Raw genomic sequence first — 24,116 nt, 5'->3', positions numbered from 1 at the left:
CCAAAACCATCGAAATGCAAAGAAAACGGCTTTTGGCACAGTTATTATGCCTATAACACACAATAAAACACAACAGGTCTTATACATGCATTAGGCTACTGCTTTACACTTACTACCCTAACGTGATTGTAAGAAGTCATACACGAGGAAGTGATTTTCATTCAATATATATATATATATATATATATATATATATATATATATATATATATATATATATATATATATATATATATATATATATATATATATATATATATATATATATATATATATATATATACAGTATATATATATATTTTTTTTACAATGTTGTGCAAAATAACAGTTAACAAACACACCAGAAACCCCGACCTCAATCTCCTATTATTATTTTCCCTCATTCTCTCACATCTCAAGACAAAACCTCAATTTTAAATACTTTAGAACATGACTTAAGAACATATGAGGGACATTAAATTTGAAGATAATATAAACATGGATTTTTTTTTCTTAATACAAATTAGTAGCCTAGCATAAATTACCAAATCCAAATTCCTCTTACATTGTGCATATTTAAATGGAACATTTTAAACATAACACAAACATTATTAAAAAAAAAAAAAAAATTAAATACAGCAAAAGGAAATAAATAAGTACCGTAATTTTCAGACTATAAGCCGCTACTTTTTTCCCTCCTTTTGAATCCTGCGGTTTATTGCCCAGTGCGGATTATTTGTTGATTCATTTGGGTTAATAGGTAGCACTTTATTTGACAGCGGCATCATACGACTGCTATAAGACCGTCATAATTACAGTACGACATGACATTATCATGGGCATTAATGAATGCTTATGACCAATATTATGAAGTGTCATCTGGCAAATTATGTCACTAACTCCATTTATGTCCAGCTTGAATCTTTTACATCTGTTCAAAAGGGAGATAATTTGTCGGATGACACAAAATGACATCTGTCATAAGCATTCATTAATGCTCATGGCAGTGTCATGTCATTATTATGATGGTCTTATGTCAGTTTTATGGTGCCACTGTCATATAAAGTGTTACCAAATTCCATAACTAGCAATGAATGAAACAACTAGAACAGTAACTACAGAAACAATTGACACAGAACATGAATTTTGATTGGTTATTTATGAGTGATTGATATGTTCTACTACTGTAAAAAATTGCACCTTAAACAGTAAAGTGAAATGTGAGAGTGAACATAAAGCCAGTAACTGGTCCAAAGCACAACATATCTTTTAGTTCACACGTGCCAGTTTATGTGTTGCTCTATTATAGCTTGAAGCAACACCTACTAGTATATAATGATTAGATTATCATTCACAAGGTAGTGGGGAGGCTCTAAGGTAGGGGTGTAAAATGTATAGCTCATGGGCCGGAATCAGCATGGTCTGGGCCCAGGTGCAGCTGCCCCCCTATATCTCCGCCCCTGATCTAGCAAAATTAAAAAATTTGGTCAAAATACCAGCAACAGTGTGTGAAAAGCTTGTGAAGAGTTACAGAAAACGTTTGGCCTCCGTTATTGCCAACAAGGGGTACATAACAAAGTATTGAGATGAACTTTTGGTATGGACCAAATCCTTATTTTCCACCATGATTTGCAAATAAATTATTTAAAAATCAAACAATGTGATTTTCGTTTTTTTTCTTCCACATTCTGTTCCTCATAGTTGAGGTTTACCCATGTTGACAATTCCAGGCCTCTCTAATATTTTCAAGTGGGAGAACTTGCACAATTAGTGGTTGACTAAATACTTATTTGCCCCACTGTATCACACAGTATTTTATGCTCCTGAATGAAATGGACTGCTTGGATGTGTGTGGAAGCGATCGATATATTTTATTCAGCTTTCTGAATCCCGTACCATGAAAATGAGTGACTTCCGGCCAGATTCTAGGGTTAAGGAAGAAGGCGGATGTGACGTCAGAGAGTGAGATCATCTTCACTATACAGTCAAACCACTGAAAGCAGAAGGATTGTGGATTCAGCTGATTATGCGGATTAATTAGTTTATTTTTCACGTCATGCCGGCCCAATGTGCTGCAGGCCTTTGTTGCTACACCAGGGAGAGTGGTGTGAGACCTTTTGGGTTTCCAAAAGATCCTGTTCACTGCAAAGAATGGGCAAAGCAATTCCGACAATCGAGGGACCATTGGACGGAAGAGGACACGAGTAAGATACCTGTTTTATAGTATGTCAAATACTGTGATCATGGTACACGTTTTGATAAGGAGGTGGGTTGCATTTTGTGGGTGACAATGCTTGCCCTCGGCCAGTGAAGCAGGGCGTGCTTGCATTCATTGGCCGGCAACCATGGCATGTGACAAGCTGCCCAATGTTGGTCGGTTTGTCTGTCGAGAATGAGCCATTTTTGGTGTTCATTCCCCTGCTCCGTCCTTGGCGACGAGCACTCGCGCGGGACTGCTTGCCAGTGCCGCAGAAGGGGAATGACAACCTGTAATAGTCCGCTGAAAGTTGCTAGCCGCCGGAAGCTGGCCGATCGGTGAAGGCAATCAGTCCCGCCGCTGTGTGTGACATGAGTCGGCGTAGTTTTGTGTGATTTTTCGTGTTCGAAAGGCATTGACATTTAGTGTTGCTCATGCAGTCTGCTTTAGTCATCAGACTCGTGCTTGTTGTCTCTGTCGCCTTTTTCGCATTCTGAATTTTCCTCCTCCTCCAAATACGACTCAAACTGTATGTCCTATACTTTTTTCTGGGTCGACAATATCATTCGAAAAATCTACACTAGAACTAGAATCGCTGAAAAATGCTTCCTCCTCCATTGGGCTCAATCCTAAATCCGCGGTATTTAAGATTTCTTTTTTTTGTCATGTCATATGAACTTTAAGCTTCAAAGAGTGGACGAACTTGTCATGGGCATGTGTCCACATTGTGGACATGAACTTACCAGTAATTCTACTTCAGAACAGGTTTTTAGGGTGGAAGGATATGGTTGTGGCAATCCCTGTGTAAATACTTGACAGTGTGCTCGCCTCCTATGTTGATAAACCGGGATGGTGTCTAGCTGCAGCCGGGGTGCCGGCTCGGCTATGTCTTGGCCAGGCTCCTGGAGCTTGAGATAGGGTAATGCAAGCCAACACCTTTCAATAAAGCACTCTAGAGAGAAGAAGGAGCAACCCAACCAAAATCATTATAGCACTCGGAATCGTCTGAGCTCATGAGTCGGCAGACAAAAGCATGCATGTAACTGTGTGTAAGAGAGTGGCATTTGTGGGAATTAGAGCAACATTTTTTTTTTTCATAAATACACAAACACATGAACTTCATTAATTTGTTTGTGGTAAATGTGTTTTTTATGTTGATTAAGTAATCTACCATGTTAATATTGCTGCTTGAAATGAATTAAAATGCCTGAAAAACCTGGGTGTGGCTAGACATAAAGAATTGCAATCCAGTTGACCCCGATTGATATTGTGTTTGATTGTGTGTCCTGCTCAATTAATTACCAATAGCGCAATGGTGCCTGTGACTTGATAGACACACCACTATACAGGTAGTCCCCGGGTTATGGCGGACTGGGCTTACACGATTTTGATTTTACGACACCTAGGTCTTGTCGTTTTTTGTTTTGTTTTTTTTAAATGTGGACTTTTGTTTTTTGATATATGTTTTTATTTTGGCGTAGGGAGCGTAGAACAGGAAGAGGCACATGTACAGACGCTCCCATCGCACACATGCACATACAGAGCATCCAAATGACAGAGGTGACAGCCTGCGCACACAGTTGTTGCTTGTGAAGCCGCCAGAGTCGACAGTTTTATTTAACCCCTTTTGTACTGTTATTGTGTATTTCCAATGGCGTACCGCACGCATGCTATTTTTAGACCGTGACGTCGCATCGTAAAGCGGAAGTAAAGCCAAAGTGGGACATTATCGACCTGCCCTCGACTAGAAACAACGTAATTTGTGCGACTTTTCTCCGGTAATCTTTAAAAAACGAACATGCTGATCACACATCGCTTTTTTGGAACTTGTAGAAACGACTCAGGACATTACGACATATTAAGGATGTTTTCTTCATACGTTTCCGGAAACCAAAAACTCGGGAGGAAAAAATTTGAAGACCGAATCAACTTGCGCGGACGTTAACACCAGCTCGGTGAATCCATTCACATTTCATATGCAGTAAACATTTTGTTGGGTTGGCATAGTCTTTCAGAGAACAAAGAGGTAAGCCATTTTTATATTTTTAACTTATTTTTTAGTGTAACGTTGTGCCGTACTGCTTCTGTCTGACAATGAATGACCTGAAAAGCATTACAATGGTATCTGACTGCCACTGTTACTGTTTCTGTTATCAAAAAAAAAAAAAAAAAAAAAACTTTAGTAAGGGGGAAGTGTAAATGGATTATAGAATTATTATTATTAATTATTGTTATCAATGAAAAAAGTTAAGTGTTCGTTGGCTGTCACTGAGTAGCATTTGCGATCGCTACACAAAGCTAACTAAATTACCCCCAAGAACGGTCAGAAACGTAGGACAACCAGAGGATATATAAGAAAGACAGGGCTGATGGTAAATGATAGCTTGTTAAAAAAGGAGAATGTCATTATCAGTCGTGTCGATAAAAAAGCTAAGGCTATGCTTCGGTCGGCTCGTTTTTTTCGTCTTTTTCAGCCTTCGACACTGAAGCCATTTCTTTGACCGAACATTTTTATGTTCTTCTACTTCTTTGTCAGTGAATTTGGAACCAGGGACATCATTTTCGGAGAGAATTGGTAGGTTTAGCTCTGTAGACATCTCCTTCATACACGATTTCCATTCATTTCCCATTAGGGACAAACGGTCACGTGTCCCTCTTTAGCAACAGTAGCTAATGTCATGAATATTAATGAGCGGAAGTGACGTGTTGCTTGCCATACGGCATTGCAGTCGAAAACTTGGGGCGAGTTCATGTGATTGTTTTTGAGGATGTGCGGATGGTAACTGATACATTTATCGTTTGTAATTTATGTATCAGCAGCTACTTGTAAACGCAAATTTGAATTAATATTATTGAAGATGAGACTGCTTTAATTTCATTTTATTTTAGTTTCATTCTGCAAGTGTTGACGTCATGAGCAGCTGAAGTCAGCAAACCACACAGACGTTTGACATCGTCATTTCGGTGCTTAGCTCACTGTTTAGCTAGGACTCCAACGTCTTGGCAAGGACAGTACAATAAATTTAGAGGGTGTTTTAAGGCATTTTAAGGGTAAAATCCGATTTACGTGGAAATCCAGGCTACATCGCCAGCGCAGGAACGGAACTTATTCGTAAAACTGGGACTACCTGCAAAAGTCTCAGTAGGCATACACAACAACAGCTTAACTCACCCACTAACAAAGACATGTACAATGTTGTTTAGGATGTTCAACTGCTCCTAATTAAAGAACAATTGATGAAAGATGTGAATCTAACTTTTCTGTGGCGCTTGTCCTGTGACATGATGTTTTAGTAGTGAATGAGTTAACATTCTCACAACTAAGTATATTAATATGAGGATTTATGCTTTTTCATCCAGCAATTCTTTGTAGAGCAACAGATAAACTGAACAAGACATCCTTTGCAAACTCACCTCATGAATTACGTGACACAAAAGAGCTATAAAATAGGATGTTACTTATCTGTGCTATCAATGGCCTTCCACAGCACAGATGAAGTACAGAGATCTCAGATGCATTGGCGGGGTGAGCGTGGCGGCCACCTAGATCAGAGCAAAGAAAAGTTTACGACCTCAAACTGGAACTAGATGTTTCGGCTCATTCGTACTCCCAAGCTCCCTTTCGGCCTCCCACCCATTTCTAACAACCCCACTGCCACCACAACTCCTTCCCTACATGTAATATTCCATCTCTTTGTGTTGTCCCTCCAGCAACTCCCACTTGTTTCTCGTCTCCCACTCCCCCAAAGTATTTGTTTTTCCATCAAATTCAATTAGAAGAATCAAAAGGTATCCCGGGCATCCTTTCACTAAGTTGAGTTAGGGAGAGAGGGACGCCGAAGATGAAAGGAAGTTGAGTGCAGTTCAGATGCAGGTCTTTATGTGTGTGTTGCACTTTGGGGGTTGACCTTTGCCTGGACCTAACTAAAAAAAGCATCGTTCCTTCCAAAGACCACTAGAAGGATATTAAAGCAGCAACGGGGACAGTATTGCGAGAATACAAACAAAAGGCAGTTTCCTGTCTTTTTTTGTTTATTGACATTGTGCAAAAGCAGAAGTTCTACTTAAGCTGAAGCACTGACTAAGCCCTAAACTGTCTCAAATTTGAAAGCCACCAGTCACTGTGAACATGCTGTAAAAGGAACGTCCTCATTTCAAGGACGCAGAGACATTCATAGAAATATTAATGTCTAGTTTTCTTGCCGAAGAGAAAGGAGGACATATTCAGTAAATCACCCACAGTGATTAACATCTTTCATGGAAATCTTCTGCAAGAAAACTGTTAACAGCTTTCAGATCGGTCTACATAAACATGATGTAATGGACAAAACCTTGACAGTAAAAAGTGACAGAGAAGCAGAGCTGACAGCAGATTATCACTGATGACCTTAGTTGACAGGAAACTACCGCAACCTTACCTGACAGAAAAGCCAATCTTTTGGCTGATCTCTCTGAATGTCAGAAATTAGTTAGAAAAAGTCTAATGCGTTTTCGATCTTGCATCATTTTCCCCTTCAATGACACATGTACACTTACTGACATTCTATGGCCTCTGTGCTAGAGACAGCTGAACAATTTCGACCTTGCAATATAAAAAATTACAAAGATTATCATTATGAGCAACAGGGCAGAAGGAAATTTACAGAGAATATGGTGGTCAGCTGCTTGTATACACAGTATAACACCAGTACCAACTGGGATACAGCGGTAAACTAATCATGATTTAAAAGACGGATTATGGCACTCAATATTCAACTGTATAGAAGAAAGCATTGTTCAGTTGGCCTTATTGTGGGTTCAGTGAAGTAATAATCCCATTTATGGTGGGATATAGTAAATATTTGTGGCTTTTCTGTCCTGAAGGTCTACTCTCATCCTAATGACAGACTTGGCTGTGCTCACAGGGCTCCAACTTCCAGCCATAAGATTTGTCCATACAGAATACTGCTTAAATTGAACTATTCAGCTGCTGAATCACATGAACTTAAAGACCAAATGTGAAGTAAGGTTGGCCAACCATGTTTTTGAATAATATCAATGGCTAAACAATTATAACCATATTTTTGTTTTTTGTTTTTTTTTAACGCAACCCTTCCAGATTCTTTGTTTAACCCATAGCAACGCCCTTGACAACGAAAATGCTTTTCTTCGACAATCTTCGGAAATGACGTCACACCCAGAACTGCAAGGGAAGTCCGCCGTACACACAGTATTGTTGCATTGCTTCTCGGTAAGATGCCACGGCGGTGTGTGGCCTTGTATTGTTCTCAATCTAAAGAAAAGTTGTATGAGTGGCTGAAGGATAGCAGGGCACGTAAATGGACATCTTTTGTTCGCACTAAGCGAATGAATTTCCCGCCATCATCGAGTCGTGTTCTCTCCTACAAAGACTTCGAAGATGCCTGCTTCCTCAACCGGTCTGCTTGTGATCAAGGATTTGCAAAAAAAGTAAGTGTGATTTTTGGATAGATGACTGATGACTTTGTCAAAGCAGAGCTGCCAACTGTTGTGGAAAAGTGCTTAATTTGTAAAGGTGCCGGAACGCAAAGTACATACGACAGCGCAGCGATGACAGCACGTGGACAGGTCCCGGAACATATCGTAATAGCCCGAATAGGGAAATAGAAAGGAGAGGAGTGAATGATGGCTTCCTTCACTTTATTGTGGCAACAGTTAAATCACAAATAACAAAAATAACAGCGGACTGCTGCAACATGCGACCGCCAACATCGCTCTCACGCCGCACTCTTCTCCTCACTTCCCGCTACGTCACCACTCTGCTGTCCGATGGCCCTTTCACGGGCCCGCACACAGTTACGGACATTACATTATGCAGAAAATGGTGCTGAAAACAAAACGCAAATACCCATTTGCCATGCTGTGGGGCTTTCCTTTTTTTCTTTCTTTTCTATGTGCTTTTCTGACTCGTTTTGAACCATCTTCCTTCTTTTTGAAAAAAGACAGTAAATGCAACAGTCTTTTTGGCATGTTGAAATACCGTTTGATCCTGGCTGCTTGCTCCCAAGATGCCGCAAATTTCGTTTTTTTTTTTTTTTAATGTCAAGAGTGTGATTTGTTGGTCCAGCTTCTCAGTGCACCAACAAATCTCCGACTCTTTCATATGACGTTAATTTAATAAACTACACGCAATTCTTGGGATTTGTTGTGTAAACGAATTTATGCATATTACTATTTTATTTTATACTGTAATGTCCTAACTGCGTGTAATATTCTGATATAATGTTTTTCGAGGCACCCTGAAGTGCACGCAACGATACTCTTGTTTTGGTCACGTGATGCGGGAGTGTGATAGAGAGGCACAGGCTCTATTTATCGCTCCGCACAGCCTGCCAAGAGCCCCAAGCTGTGTTCGTACTGTTAGCTCCATGTGTTAATAAAGAAACAAAGTTGTCAGCACGTCGTGTGTTCGATACCTTTGTCAACAAAAAGCTCATAACAAGACACTATGCACGATCCATTTAAGAGACGCTGGCACTGGAGAGCTGTGAGTAGTAGGAGGCAAGGGGAGATAAGCGAGAAGCAAAACTTCGCGGTCGTATGTGGCGGCAGTCCGCTATCATTTTGTTTTCTTATTGTTGCCACAATAAAGTGGAGAAAGCCATCAAAGACTCATCTCCTTCTTTCCCCCCAAAGTTTTTATATTATTATTTTATATGCACGAGAGCTGCTGGATCTACCAAAATGAACATGAAGTCTGATTATTATTTTTTTCAAACGATGTCATCAGATAGACAAAAACATAAAATTATGTGCAAATGCCTGCATCTTAAAAATCATGAAAATAATAACAGCCTATATTTTACCAATCTTGTAATCTTGATGGGTCTTGTCTCCATTCCATGTCAGGTAATCCAGACACATTGTTTGCATCCTGATTAGCGTCTGGCTAAATCATGTTAGGTCCAACATAAAATTCCAACCTCCTCTTCTTCCTCCAACTCTTCAAAAACTTGGATCTCCTCCCTTGCGCTCGATCTATCGCTTATATCGCTGTTTGAATCATTGTTTGAAGGGCTTTGTATGGCGGCCGTTTGGGGCACTGCCATCGCTGTTCTCGGTGTGACGTTTCACTTCCGGGTTCGTCCCCTTTCAGGCTCGAACTTCGGAAACGCGATTATTTTGTCATATATACAACATATAAATTATTTTTTCATTCTTTATTTGTTGGACAATGTTTAATTACTTTATTTGTGACCCTATTTGGCATGTTATGAAATTACTTCACATTTGGTCTTTAAAGCAATTCAAAATAAGGTCATTAGCTAAGCTATGCACCATAGGTATAGCCTGGTACACCAGACCCCCTGCTGTTCCAGCTATTGAGTCTGGCCACCATTCAGCGGATACAATTTCCAGGGCGGAGCAAGCCACAGCAAACAGACAGCAGAGTGGACCAATCTGCGACGGGCAGACGAGGGCAGGACAAGGGACTTGCGCGCTGAAGTAAACATTCGAGGAGAGCGGAATTTATTCAACATGGCTAGCGCGAGACAGACTGTTGTCATGGACTTGTGTCGATGTGTTTTTGGTCATTTAAAACTGATTTTACCGTGGATTGGAACATATTCTCGGCTCTCCTGTTCGCCATCTGTGTTGTTGTGGAGACGACTTCCGACGCGGAAGAGTGACGTTGCTCATTAAGAACACGTCACGCAAATAAACAAATCTGATTGGACTGGTTGATTTTGTCCGTGCTCGAGAGGCCATTAATGGGCTGGGTCCCAGACTATTCTCGCAGTGTTTGAAAAATACAGGGAGAACAGTCTGGCCGTGGCCAGGTCGTGCCAGGCAACCATAGGTAGCTTTCAGAGGGTGTGTGCATGCAAACCTGCCCCACCCCCAACATCTTAGACCACAAAGGAGGCCAGTCTCCTCTCAGAGGGGACAGCAAACATTGAGGATGTTCACCTTGGACAGGTAGTGTTTAGGCCTGATTGGGGTATGCTGAGCCCCCCTGAGCATCCCCTACTGATTACCTGCCTGCACACAAATCCATCCCTAGTTTCTGAAGACAAATGAGCCCATTCAAGTACAATACTCATGTCTTGGAGGGCTCAAGGGAAAGGGTGTCTGAACTCATAGCCATCCTCTTATATGCTTGTATAATGTCCTCCACCATTACCAGCACTCCCTTCCACCCAAATCACTTTCACTGGCAGGTAACTAGAGAAAGCCATGAATGGGTTCAGGACAGCTTGGCCTGTTGCCAGATGAGAGGAGAGCAGGACCCTCCCCTGCATGGATCCCCGTCCATAGAGACGGGTGTTGAGACTTGAGAAAGAGAATGGGAGGACAGTTGACGCCTGCAGAGACCCGCTGTGCCTTGCCTAGGCTCCTGGGTTGTTCAGCTTTCTATAGTAGGCTAATGATGGTTGTGCGGGATTAAGTGACATGGCCTTTCTTTGGCTCTCCTAAAGTAATTTTAAAGCTTACCTCTTTAATAGCATTTCCTGTCAACAAAGCCCAGCTCCATTTAAAGACTAAGGTCACAGTGAAGACAGACAGATACAATAATGGGGTCTAATTCTTTTATTTGTATTGAATCGTATAACTGCTAAATTGTTGCAACAGTAGTACTCAAATTCTTTAGACTACCCGTAAATTTGGGGATGTGACAGAGAGGGACAGTGGGGTTGGAGATCATTCGGATAAAGTAAAATGTATTCTTTGACTAAAAGGCATGAACCCACCCCCTACCCCATTCGTAGAACTGACTAATTTGAGTAATCCTGGGGATGTACCTTGCTTACTGCCCATATTTAACTAGGATAGGCTCCAGCACCCCCTCCCCTGCGATCCTCGTGAGGATAAGTAGCATGGAAAATGAATTAATGAATGAATGAACTAGGGCTGTCAAATTTATGGCGTTGACGGGCGGTAATTAATTTTTTAAATTAACCACGTTAAAATATTTAATGCATTTAACGCATGCGTAGAACCACCCACTCACGCATTGCCGCAAACTGACTACAATGGCACCGTTTTACGTATATTGAGAGCAAAGAGGCAGAGACAAGCGAGTGGAACGGACACAGACATTCATTGGGGCCATGCTATTTATTGGCAAAAGTTTTAGCATCTCTTCCACATCAATTATATCTATTGTGGCGAGAGACGTGGGGAAGAATGATAGAAGATGATCTTTTTTTTAACACCCTTTATTGAACACAACGCAGAGAAGATATACTATTTGCAGCCACCACTGACAGTCATGGTTGCCCAACTTCCCATCATGCATTTGGGCAAACTCTATTCCAACATTTAGTTTAGCTCAACAAATACACTAGATGTCAATATTTAGTCACAATATAAAAACTCACATTTATTTTTTAAGAATTACAAGTCTTTCTATCCGTGGATCCCTTTCACAGAGAGAATGTTAATAATGTTAATGCCATCTTGTGGATTTATTGTTATAATAAACAAATACAGTACTTATGTACAGTATGTTGAATGTATATATGTGTCTTGTATTATCTTTCCATTCCAACAAAAATTTACAGAAAAATATGGCATATTTTAGAGATGGTTTTAATTGCGATTAATTACGATTAATTAATTTTTAATCTTTGATTAACTCGATTAAAAATTTTAATCGTTTGGCAGCCCTAGAACGAACGTATGACGAAGAAAGATCTGGAAGTGCTTTGATAAGAGACAACGATAAACTGTAAATTATGAAGAGGCAAAAAAAAAAAAATCCTGATTTTGAAAACATAGCTTGAGTGGGAGGTCAATGTTCTCAGTTTTCCTGTGGATTTATTCACACACTCATCCATGGTAACAAGCTTTAAAAATTGTGGATGCACTGTAAATTACTGGAAAGCGTTTCCTCTATGAGTGGCGCCACAGTGACTCACAATACACAAAGTGGCCTTCAGGCTAATTTATATTTCTGCATTGGACTGATTCTATAAGACAGAATGCTGGTACCAAACTAGCCATGTACCATAATGAAGTGTACCATGTATTCTGACATGCACATACTGAGGAATTTCCACAACATGACCTTCACTATAACCAATTTTCTGGTTGGCAGTAACATCAGTCAATACTACCTCTTTATGTTAATACAAAAAAATTGTGACGGGGAACCCTGTGGCCACCCAGCTTGCATTTTAGCAGTGTAATGTACCAACAGCAGTGTACTGTAAATGACGATCCTGATTAAGCACATGCAGCATGACAACATCCACATGAAGAGAAAGAAAGGAACATTTTATATTTAAAATTTTTATTTTACTGTTTGCTTAAAGTGTCTGATAAGTGTGCAATTGTTCACAATCATCACCAGGCTGTAGGGCAAAGCTCAACAACCAAGTGTTTGTCTGCATCTCATTTAGTTCTTTTACTGGTTTTACTTTGTCGGGAAATCGCATTGGCTTCATAAAATAAAGAACCACAAAAAGAAGTGACGGCCATGATGTTTCAAAAAGGCCACACTTTAAATGATTACCTTTCGGTCTTGAACACCATTTGGCGGATAAAACTGACTACCGTAATTTCTGGACTATAAAGTGCACCTTATTATAAGCCGCACCAGCCAAATTTCACAAAATTTTCGAAATCAATCCACATATATGCTGTACTTGACGAGAAGCCGCAGGTGTCCATATCTTAACATTGGATATTTACTAGGGTTGGGAATCTAAGGCATGAAGCCGATTCGATATGTATCTAGATACACAGGTTACGATTCTATTAAAAAAAAAAAACGATACATTTTTAAGGCCGAGCGATTCGATACGATTCGATACAGTTTAAGAACGATACTGTTCGATACAGAGTGAAAACGATACGATGGTAAACATTTGTTGTGTGTGTTCGTACAGTATTTTAAACATATATGCAGTAAAAGACCACATTTCTAATAGCAAAATTAAACAAAAAAAATTTCATACCAATGTTATGTGTTTTGTTTTGGTTTTTTATGAAAAAAAAAATAAGGCTTACTATATGACTGTCATTTTGTTGGATGGGATTGATAAAAAAATAAAACTCCAGTGACAGACAACAATAAAATGCAGTAATTCAACTACTGTATTTCCTGGTGTTTTGAACACAAGAGGTAAGTACGGAAATTTAAGTGCAAACTTTCAACGTAAACATCTTACAAACAAAAAATATTAATTATATGCAGCAGCTCTAGAAAAAAAGAAATTAAACCTGCTAGTCTTATCATAAATAAATGATAAATTATGCTTTACCACTGGTATAATTGGGGGAATAAAAACATGGCATTTTAGACAGACAGGTCAATAATGATTACTTTAACCTTATACACAACAAAGTCATTCACTTTTGCCTGTGCTTCAACATTTTTTATTTCTCATCACTGTCCAATTTTTTTTGGAAGGGCAGATTTTTCTTGAGGAAGATCAACTAATCCACATGTTCATGTTTAAGTAGACTGCGTTTCGTGGAAACAATATTCCGCCCTTTCCACCGTTATAGTGGGTTATTTTTCAGGGTTAAAAACTCACGATCTCTGTACCGCTTCACACTTCACACTAGCTCTGTTCCATGCGAACAGATCTGTCTGCCTTCGTCACTTCAAAGTCTGACTTTTGTTTTCCTAGGTGCGTTGAAAATCAATCGCTTCACAGCGCTGGCGTGGTGCGCAAACTGTCCATTGTTTCAGCATGTTGCTTCGTTGCCACTACAAGTTTCGTTTTGGGCTGTGAAAAAAACGCTACAGAGCGTGCGTTACAGTGTTTTTGTTAGCTCTCGCGTTGTTATGACACGCCCGTGACGATCGGGTAATGACGGCAACTTGTAGCGGTTCTGCCGAAATGCATGGGAAGTTGAGGCAACTACGACTGTGAGTGGTGCTTGTCCATATTGTATTACGTGTGGGGTCTCAATCTAAGTGCGCTGTTTGGTGAATGACAGAAGCGCAGCATGTGAAGTAAAAGATAAATTATTATCATATTAGGCAATGCATTGAACTAGGCATTACAAGCCGATTCTTGTGCTCGCGATAGCCGAATTCTATCTCTACTATCGGTTCATTGAATATTTAATGGCTAATAACTGTCCAATGGTAACTTTACTATCGTTACAGCTGTATCTCTCACCTGTAAAACCGGATATCCGGTCATATCGGTTTATCGTTCTCAAGCTTAATATTTACATAGATGTTACACAGAAATATTTGATTGATGAAAAATATATTTATTAACCAGATAAACACGCATCAACATCACAAACTTGTGTTGTCTGAATGCTTAAAATCAATCTAACTTAAAAAAAAACAAAAAACAAAAAAAAACAGGTCACTTCATTTGAAAATATACATTATCAACTTTGACTTGCATTCTGAACTTGAAGTGGATGAAATCCTCTTAAAAGGTACCACCGATAGAAAGACATGTAGTTCTTAAAAGGTAAATGTTAGTACGAGTTATAAAAATTTGATACATACTCTATGATTTGATATTAAAACCCCTCTAAATGTTTTAGAAAACGTTTGACTCTACCGAGACGTCTAATGACGTCTTACCTTATTTTGTCCAGATTGTTGATCATCCTGCCGGTTGCTTCCCGGTGAATACGGGACACGAAAATGGATAAATATATTAATGCCCAACAGATTATAATGACACCTTATTTTGCACATTGAGATCTGAGAGGCAGAGAAAGGCGAGTGGCCACAGGCGTTCATTGGACAGCGCCGTTTATTGGCAAAAGCTTTGGCAACTCCTTCGCAACAAAAATAAGTACCATATAGTGAAAATACAACAAAAATTAATATCCCTCAAAAAATAATGTTCACATAAAGAAAAGCGCTTCAATCTGTATTAATGAGGCCCTATTCTCACACAGTTAAACAACAATGCAAAGAGAACTGGCATTCACAATCAAAATAAATATGCAGAATTCACATAAAACTTACTCAGACTTTGGTCACACTCTGTTCAAACATTTTAGCAACTTGTTTAGCTCAACAAATACACTGGATGGCAATATTTAGTCACAATATACAAACTTTGATGCTGGGAGCCATTATCAGGAGTTTTGTACGTTGTGAAAACAACATTCAAATGAACGTAAAGTACAATATACCCGCAGTAAAACAGGAAACTACGGCGTCAGTCGAGGGACAAAACGCACTCATTGGCTTGATCTCTAATTAATTTAAAACTCGCCATTGACACCTTGTGGTGTATTTAAATCACTACCCTACATAGTTAAAGAGTGACACTGTGGAAGTACGGCAGGGAGCCCATATGACGTCACCGCGTCAAAACAATGGCGAGCTATGAGTTTATTTTTTGATGTAAAATTCTACAAATTTTATTAAAACGAAAACGTTAAGAGGGGTTTTAATATTTAAATTATTATAACTCGTACTAACATTTATCTTTTAAGAACTACATGTCTTTCTATCCGTGGTACCCTTTAAAGATGGTAAACATGTAGCGCTAGCCCTTATATAGCAGCTTTGTTGTAGAATACTGTGGCAATAAAGTCCTCCAAATGCCAGTTCAAAACAGCTAATCAATGCTACCATCGCGTTGTCTTGTAGCAAATAGAGGATGCCCATCCATTTAAAATTGTTCTTTTGTAGCAGCATATAGTATCACATGGAGCCACATTCATCTATAAAATCCTGGGTTTTTGACGAGCTTCTGACAAGCTTTATTGGTGCTTGTGTAGTGGCTGAGAGCTATGCCATGGCAAAATTTCGAAAGCCATTCTTTTAAAATATGTCTCATTATCCAATTTTTTCAATAGGAAAATATGAAGCTTGTTTGTCCCCAAATAAAAAAAAAACAAAAAAAAACCCACACAGGGTAGAAACGGGGAGAAGAAAGTAATGGCTTATAGTCCGAAAAATATGGTACTTGTGTTAAAAAGTTACTTGCCTCCCATTGTACGTTTTGCAGTTTCCATTGGAAAAACATCTAGCTGCACATACCATCCACTACAGTACCTTACAGAATGGAAAACTTTATTAAAAAAAATTTAGAATGCATGTTCAAACATACCACTATTAAACCATGGATGCAGAAATTTTGCAGAGGCAGAAATTATCAGTGGCATCATGTACATCTGCACACGCACAGCAAGCCTATCTGTCGATGATCGGTATGAAACGGCATTGTGCTCACTCATTGGCCCAGTGGGATGTTGCAACCCTAGCACCTTACCGGTCCTTATCTCTCCAGAGCAGACTGCAGCATGATATGCATCTGTCATATTTGTCGGAAAGAAAAGACACCGTGGTGAGAGCAAGATGAGTATAAAAAAAAACTGAGGCAGTGTCATAAACTCACTTCCTTGCGGTTTCGGCATGACCGTGATCATTTGCTTGTTTGTGTCAACTCAGTGGTCGAGGTCGGCGCTTCGGACAGAAAAGTCCAACACACAAGAAAGCACTTACGTGGACATGATTCTAGACCAGATTATGACGTGCAAGTTTTTAAATTCAGGCCAAGTAAAGAAAAAAAAAACGTTTGGTCGGATTAATTAATTTAACATCATCATCTCTTCTGCACAGCTCTATTCAGATGACACTCCAAGTTTGTAATGGAAGTGCCATATTTTCTGGACTATAAATCACACTATATTAAAACTATTTTTTGCAGCACCGACCAATGAGTTATAAAAAGGTGCAACGATTATGACTTTTATTTTCTCAGCACTGACAGTCACGAGAAAGGTGCTCTAGGCGTGCCTTTTACTTCCAGAGTTTTTCAGAAGTGATACTGAAGATGAAGATATTGAAGAATATGGGAGGGATTTGGAGTGTGTTTGGAAAACAAGTTATGTTGTTAGGCTGTAGTTATCTGAATTTTTGTTAATATGTAATGTTAAAAAACACCTATTTAGCCTGTTGTTCTCCATTTTATTATCAAAATAATGTACAATATTTGGTCATACACTGCTGGCCAAAAGTATTGGCACCGCTGCAATTCTGTCTGATAATGCTCAATTATGCTCAATAATCATTAATGCTCATTACAAATGCATTGGTAGTAATCGGGCATGAAAATGGGTCAGGGGTTAAAAAGGTGAGAAGGGTGTGAAGGAAATATGTTCTGGTACACTGTACAACTAGGGCTGTCCCAAACGACAAATTTTCTTCTGATTAGTCAGCCGATTATTTTATGCGATTAGTCGACTAATCTAATAACCCCAGCCCCGCCCCCCCCCCTTAAAAAAAAAATTTTTTTTTTTTTACCAATTTAGCAATAAACTTTTTAATGACGTGTATTTGGAACACTTATTTTCTTTATTAAAGTTAAAATAACTACGTATATAACAACAATAAATCACAAATAAACAATGAGGTCAAATGCTGATAGCATTAACTAGTGCAAAAAATGGAATGTAAACAGATTCAGAACACCGACTTCGCCTTTCCAACATGATTCAAAACAATTTTCAGAAAAAAAAAATCTAACATTAATATTATAGTATATTACTATCTATTTCTAATCAGATTTTTCATAAAGGGTGCCATTTTCAAGCTATTCTTAGTGTAGAATCTGAATTCTGAAGTATGTGGGATTAACTCCAGAAATCGTTATCTATACGACGTTTTTATTTTGAAATGTTCACCGGAAGTACAGTTGTGGTCAAAAGTTTATATACACTTGTGAAGAACATAATGTCATGGCTCTCTTGAGTTTCCAGTTATTTCTACAACTCTGATTTTTCTCTGATAGAGTGATTGGAACAGATACTTCTTTGTCACAAAAAACATTCATGAAGTTTGGTTCTTTTATGACTTTATTATGGGTGAACAGAAAAAAGTGATCAAATCTGCTGGGTCAAAAATATACATACAGCAGCGCTAATATTTGGTAACATGTCCCTTGGCCATTTTCACTTCAATTAGGTGCTTTTGGTAGCCATCCACAAGCTTCTGGCAAGCTTCTGGTTGAATCTTTGACCACTCCTCTTGACAGAATTGGTGCAGTTCAGTTAAATTTGATGGCTTTCTGACATGGACTTGTTTCTTCAGCATTGTCCACAAGTTCTCAGTGGGGTTTAAGTCAGGACTTTGGGAAGGCCATTCGAAAACCTTAATTCTAGCCTGATTTAGCCATTCCATTACCACTTTTGATGTGTGTTTGGGGTCATTGTCCTGTTGGAACACCCAACTGCGCCCAAGACCCAATCTTCAGGCTGATGACGTTTGGTTATCTTGAAGAATTTGAAGGTAATCCTCCTTCTTCATTATCCCATTTACTCTCTGTAAAGCACCAGTTCCATTGGCAGAAAAACAGCCCCACAGCATAATACTACCACCACCGTGCTTGACGGTAGGCATGGTGTACTTGGGGTTAAAGGCCTCACCTTTTCTCCTCCAAACATATTGCTGGGTATTGTGGCCAAACAGCTCGATTTTTGTTTCATCTGACCACAGAACTTTCCTCCAGAAGGTTTTTATCTTTGTCCATGTGATCAGCAGCAAACTTCAGTCGAGCCTTAAGGTGCCGCTTTTGGAGCAAGGGCTTCCTTCTCGCACGGCAGCCTCTCAGTCCATGGCGATGCAAAACACGCTTGACTGTGGACACTGACACCTGTGTTCCAGCAGTTTCTAATTCTTGGCAGATCTGCTTTTTGGCGATTCTCGGTTGAATCTTCACCCTCCTGACCAATTTTCTCTCAGCAGCAGGTGATAGCTTGCGTTTTCTTCCTGATCGTGGCAGTGACAAAACAGTGCCATGCACTTTATACTTACAAACAATTGTTTGCACTGTTGCTCTTGGGACCTGCAGCTGCTTTGAAATGGCTCCAAGTGACTTTCCTCACTTGTTCAAGTCAATGATTCGCTTTTTCAGATCCATGGATGTATATTTTTGACCCATCAGATTTGATCACTTTTCTGTTAACCCATAATAAAGTCATAAAAGAACCAAACTTCATGAATGTTTTTTGTGACAAAGCAGTATCTGTTCCAATCACTCTATCGGAGAAATATCAGAGTTGTAGAAATAACTGGAAACTCAAGAGAGCCATGACATTATCTTCACAAGTGTATTTAAACTTTTGACCACAACTGTACGTTCGCTAAACCGCTAACCGTAAACTTTACACTCGGCAAAAAAAGCTCTTTTTGTCATTGCATGTGGTGTCAATAATCTTTTTTTCCTCCCATTTTTTATTCTAACCAGTGATTTTTCATTTTTGAAGTGTCACCTTTTAACCGCAAGTTTGCTTTTTGGAGAAGACTGCCAATGTTTTATAGCAGGCTAAAGTAGGTTGGCTTTTTTCCCTATTAGTCTCAATGTAGCAATGCTAACGTTTACAGTGTTTAATATAGATGTTTCCTTGTTTTGTATGTCTGAACTATAATGCTGCAGCTTGTTGATGACCAATAAATATCTGTGAAAGGAACTGTTTCATGGTGACAAAACGTTGCCGTGAAAATTACCGCCCTCATTTTTATTTACCATGCGATAAATGGACTCATTGCATATCGCGACAGGCTTAGCAAGTTCAATCAAACATATTGTCAGTTAGTTAGATAGACTAACGATCTGCTAGCTTCTGTCGTCTTCCAAAATTACAACTGGGTGACGGCGCTTTAGGTGTTCATTCACGGCCGACGTGCAGCCAAGCTTGGCATCGAAGAGACAGGACACAACAGTGTACCCTCCTTTGTTTCGTTTAAATAAGTCAATGTTTTGGCCACTCTGGTGCGTTTTTTTGGGCTTTGCGCTGCTTTCCCCGCTTGCATACAAAGCGTCCGACAAAATCTCCCACCCCGCCCCCCTTAAAAATTTTCTCCTCGGATCTACACCATTCACGTAGGTCACCCTTTTTGACTTCAAAACGGCGAATTTCGCCGAAAGGTGAAAGATTTTCTTGCCTGAGTAATAGCTTCATTTATTTTGCTTGCAATAAAAAAACACAAAAGAGAATGGAAAAATAATAAATCATAATTATTTTGAGACAAAAATGGGCCGGACAAAAGTATTGGCACCCTTTGAAAAATCATGTGATGTTTCTCTAATTTGTGTAATTAACAGTACCTGTTACTTACCTGTGGCACATGAAAGGTGGTGGCAATAAATACATCACACTTGCAGCCAGTTAAAAGGGATTAAAATTGACTCAAACTCTGTCCTGTGTCCTTGTGTGTACCACATTGAGCACAGAGAAAAGAAAGAAGACCAAAGAACTGTCTGAGGACTTGCGAAGCAAAATTGTGGAGAAGCATGGGTAATCTCAAGGCTCCAAAGACCTGAATGTTCCTGTGTCTACTGTGTGCAGTGTCATCAATAAGTGATAAGCCTATGGCACTGTGGCTAACCTCCCTAGATGTGGATGGAAAAGCAAATTGACCAGAGATTTAGATGAAAGATTGTCCGGATGGTGGATAAAGAACCTCGACAAACATCCAAACAAGTTCAGGCTGTCCTGCAGTCTGAGGGTACAACAGTGTCAACACATACTATCCGTCGGCGTCTGAATGGAAAGAGACTCTATGGGAGATACCCAGGAAAACCCCACTTCTGACCCAGAGACATAAAAAAGCCAGGCTGGAGTTTGCCAAAACTTACTTGAGAAAGCCAAAAACGTTTTGGAAGAATGTTCTCTGGTCAGATGAGACAAAAGTAGAGCTTTTTGGGAAAAGGCATTAACATAGAGTATATAGGAAAAAAAGAGGCCTTCAAAGAAAAGAACACAGTCCCTACAGTCAAATATGGCGGCGGTTCCCAGATATTTTGGGGTCGCTTTGCTGCCTCTGGCACTGGACTGACCGTGTGCATGGCCTTATGAGGTCTGAAGACTACCAACAAATTTTGCAGCATAATTTCGGGCCCAGTGTGAGAAAGCTGGGTCTCCCTCAGAGGTCATGGGTCTTCCAGCAGGACAATGACCCAAAACACTTCAAAAAGCACTAGAAAATGGTTTGAGTGAAAGCACTGGAGACCTCTAAAGTAGCCAGCAATGAATCCAGACCTGAATCCCTTAGAACACCTGTGGAGAGATCTGAAAATGGCAGTTTGGAGAAGGCACCCTTCAAATCTCAGAGACCTAGAGCAGTTGGCCAAAGACGACTGGTCTAAAATGCCAGCAGAGCATTGTAAGAAACTGGTGGATGGTTGTTGGCAGTTACTGTAATTTCCCGAATATAAGGCGCACCCGTGTATAATGCGCACCCCAAATTTAGCACCAATAAATAGAAGAATACAAGAAAACGGAGCTCGTGTACAGATACAGAATTGTCATTTTACTGACTGGTGAAACACAAAACAAGCATAGCACATTGGTAGTTCAAAACATTACCATAAACTGACAATATTTACGGTAATAATATGATTTGACAACTTCTCCAACTTTCCAGAATCTAGGAGAAAACAAAACAGATGTGACTTTTCTTTTAAAGGCTGCTGTATAACTTGCTCGTTTCATCATGATGAATAAATGTTTCTTCCATGGATTGATACGGTAACATGAAAGTGAGAACGTAAATCGGAAATCCGTGAGAGCTCATCGCTGTCAACACGACAGTAACAATAGGAACTATTGTTATTTGGGTTTGAGTTTACTGAGGGACCGATATAGTTGACGGACACAGGAAGTGTGTGTGCTAACGTTTGTTATGGTCTGAGTTGCGGAGCTGCAAGAAACGTTGACTCAAATGAGTTCAAGAAACTAAATTCTGTGCTTTATGAAGAGTGAAAAAAGCAGAATTTAACACAGACGAAATCATTCGGCCGATTAAAGTGAAGTATTACCGAAACAAAATGGTGACGTCACGTACCGTAATGGTTGGCAATGGGTCGCCGCATACGTTTCTTCAAACACAACGTGGCCTTGTCAATAAAAAAAAAAATCGGTTTATATATACAGTGCCTTGCAAAAGTATTCGGCCCCCTTGAATCTTGCAACCTTTCGCCACATTTCAGGCTTCAAACATAAAGATATGAAATTTAATTTTTTTGTCAAGAATCAACAACAAGTGGGACACAATCGTGAAGTGGAACAACATTTATTGGATAATTTAAACTTTTTTAACAAATAAAAAACTGAAAAGTGGGGCGTGCAATATTATTCGGCCCCTTTACTTTCAGTGCAGCAAACTCACTCCAGAAGTTCAGTGAGGATCTCTGAATGATCCAATGTTGTCCTAAATGACCGATGATGATAAATAGAATCCACCTGTGTGTAATCAAGTCTCCGTATAAATGCACCTGCTCTGTGATAGTCTCAGGGTTCTGTTTAAAGTGCAGAGAGCATTATGAAAACCAATGTACACACCAGGCAGGTCCGAGATACTGTTGTGGAGAAGTTTAAAGCCGGATTTGGACACAAAAAGATTTCCCAAGCTTTAAACATCTCAAGGAGCACTGTGCAAGCCATCATATTGAAATGGAAGGAGCATCAGACCACTGCAAATCTACCAAGACCCGGCCGTCCTTCCAAACTTTCTTCTCAAACAAGGAGAAAACTGATCAGAGATGCAGCCAAGAGGCCCATGATCACTCTGGATGAACTGCAGAGATCTACAGCTGAGGTGGGAGAGTCTGTCCATAGGACAACAATCAGTCGTACACTGCACAAATCTGGCCTTTATGGAAGAGTGGCAAGAAGAAAGCCATTTCTCAAAGATATCCATAAAAAGTCTCGTTTAAAGTTTGCCACAAGCCACCTGGGAGACACACCAAACATGTGGAAGAAGGTGCTCTGGTCAGAGGAAACCAAAATTGAACTTTTTGGCCACAATGCAAAAGGATATGTTGGCGTAAAAGCAACACAGCTCATCACCCTGAACACACCATCCCCACTGTCAAACATGGTGGTGGCAGCATCATGGTTTGGGCCTGCTTTTCTTCAGCAGGGACAGGGAAGATGGTTAAAATTGACGGGAAGATGGATGCAGCCAAATACAGGAACATTCTGGAAGATAACCTGTTGGTATCTGCACAAGACCTGAGACTGGGACGGAGATTTATCTTCCAAAAGGACAATGATCCAAAACATAAAGCCAAATCTACAATGGAATGGTTAAAAAATAAACGTATCCAGGTGTTAGAATGGCAAAGTCAAAGTCCAGACCTGAATCCAATCGAGAATCTGTGGAAAGAGCTGAAGACCGCTGTTCACAAACACTCTCCATCCAATCTCACTGAGCTCGAGCTGTTTTGCAAGGAAGAATGGGCAAGAATGTCAGTCTCTCGATGTGCAAAACTGATAGAAACATACCCCAAGCGACTTGCAGCTGTAATTGGAGCAAAAGGTGGCGCTACAAAGTATTAACGCAAGGGGGCCGAATAATATTGCACGCCCAACTTTTCAGTTTTTTATTTGTTAAAAAAGTTTAAATTATCCAATAAATTTTTTTCCACTTCACGATTGTGTCCCACTTGTTGTTGATTCTTGACAAAAAATTAAAATTTTATATCTTTATGTTTGAAGCCTGGAATGTGGCGAAAGGTTGCAAGGTTCAAGGGGGCCGAATACTTTTGCAAGGCACTGTATATGTAATATATATATATTTCTGTCTCCATCCATGTACCCGTTTTTAATAGGCACCATGATTTTACAAGTTGATTTTGGGGGGAAAAAAGTGTGCGTTATATTCGGGAAATTACGGTATTTTGTCTAAAGGTTTTGCTACCAAGTATTAGGCTGAGGGTGCCAATACTTTTGTCAGTCTTATTTTTGGAGTTTTGTATAAAATGATAATGATTTAAATCTTTTTTTTTTCATTCTCTTGGGAGATTTCAAATGTATTTTTTTGCAAAATGTAGCTGGACTTTGATGTTGTCTTGCCACTCCACTACACCAAACCACAGATATACAAAGAAGAAAGGAGATTGCAACTTGTCACATGAACTTATCAGGCAGTTCTTGAATTTGCTTTTGGCTTATTGGCATCATGCCTAACCAGTTTTCTTTAGTTTTTTCATGAATTTTGGAGGGACATCCTCTTCCTGGTAATGTCACTGTA

The 24,116-nt window shown here is 39.6% G+C and overlaps 1 long non-coding RNA gene across 1 annotated transcript in view; it reads right to left on the bottom strand.

Moving 5' to 3' along the window:
* Positions 1-1,900: 1,900 nt before the first annotated feature.
* LOC130922168 (uncharacterized) overlaps positions 1,901-24,116 on the bottom strand; it is a 49,105-nt gene continuing 26,889 nt past the window's right edge. The window contains exon 3 of the long non-coding RNA XR_009064465.1: positions 1,901-5,719. This is a non-coding gene — a long non-coding RNA (uncharacterized LOC130922168). The remainder of the gene's footprint in view (positions 5,720-24,116) is intronic.

Source organism: Corythoichthys intestinalis, chromosome 9 (genome assembly GCF_030265065.1).
Source record: "Corythoichthys intestinalis isolate RoL2023-P3 chromosome 9, ASM3026506v1, whole genome shotgun sequence".
In the NCBI taxonomy this organism is placed as follows: Eukaryota; Metazoa; Chordata; class Actinopteri; order Syngnathiformes; family Syngnathidae; genus Corythoichthys; species Corythoichthys intestinalis.
This window is presented reverse-complemented; position numbering and strand designations above follow the sequence as displayed.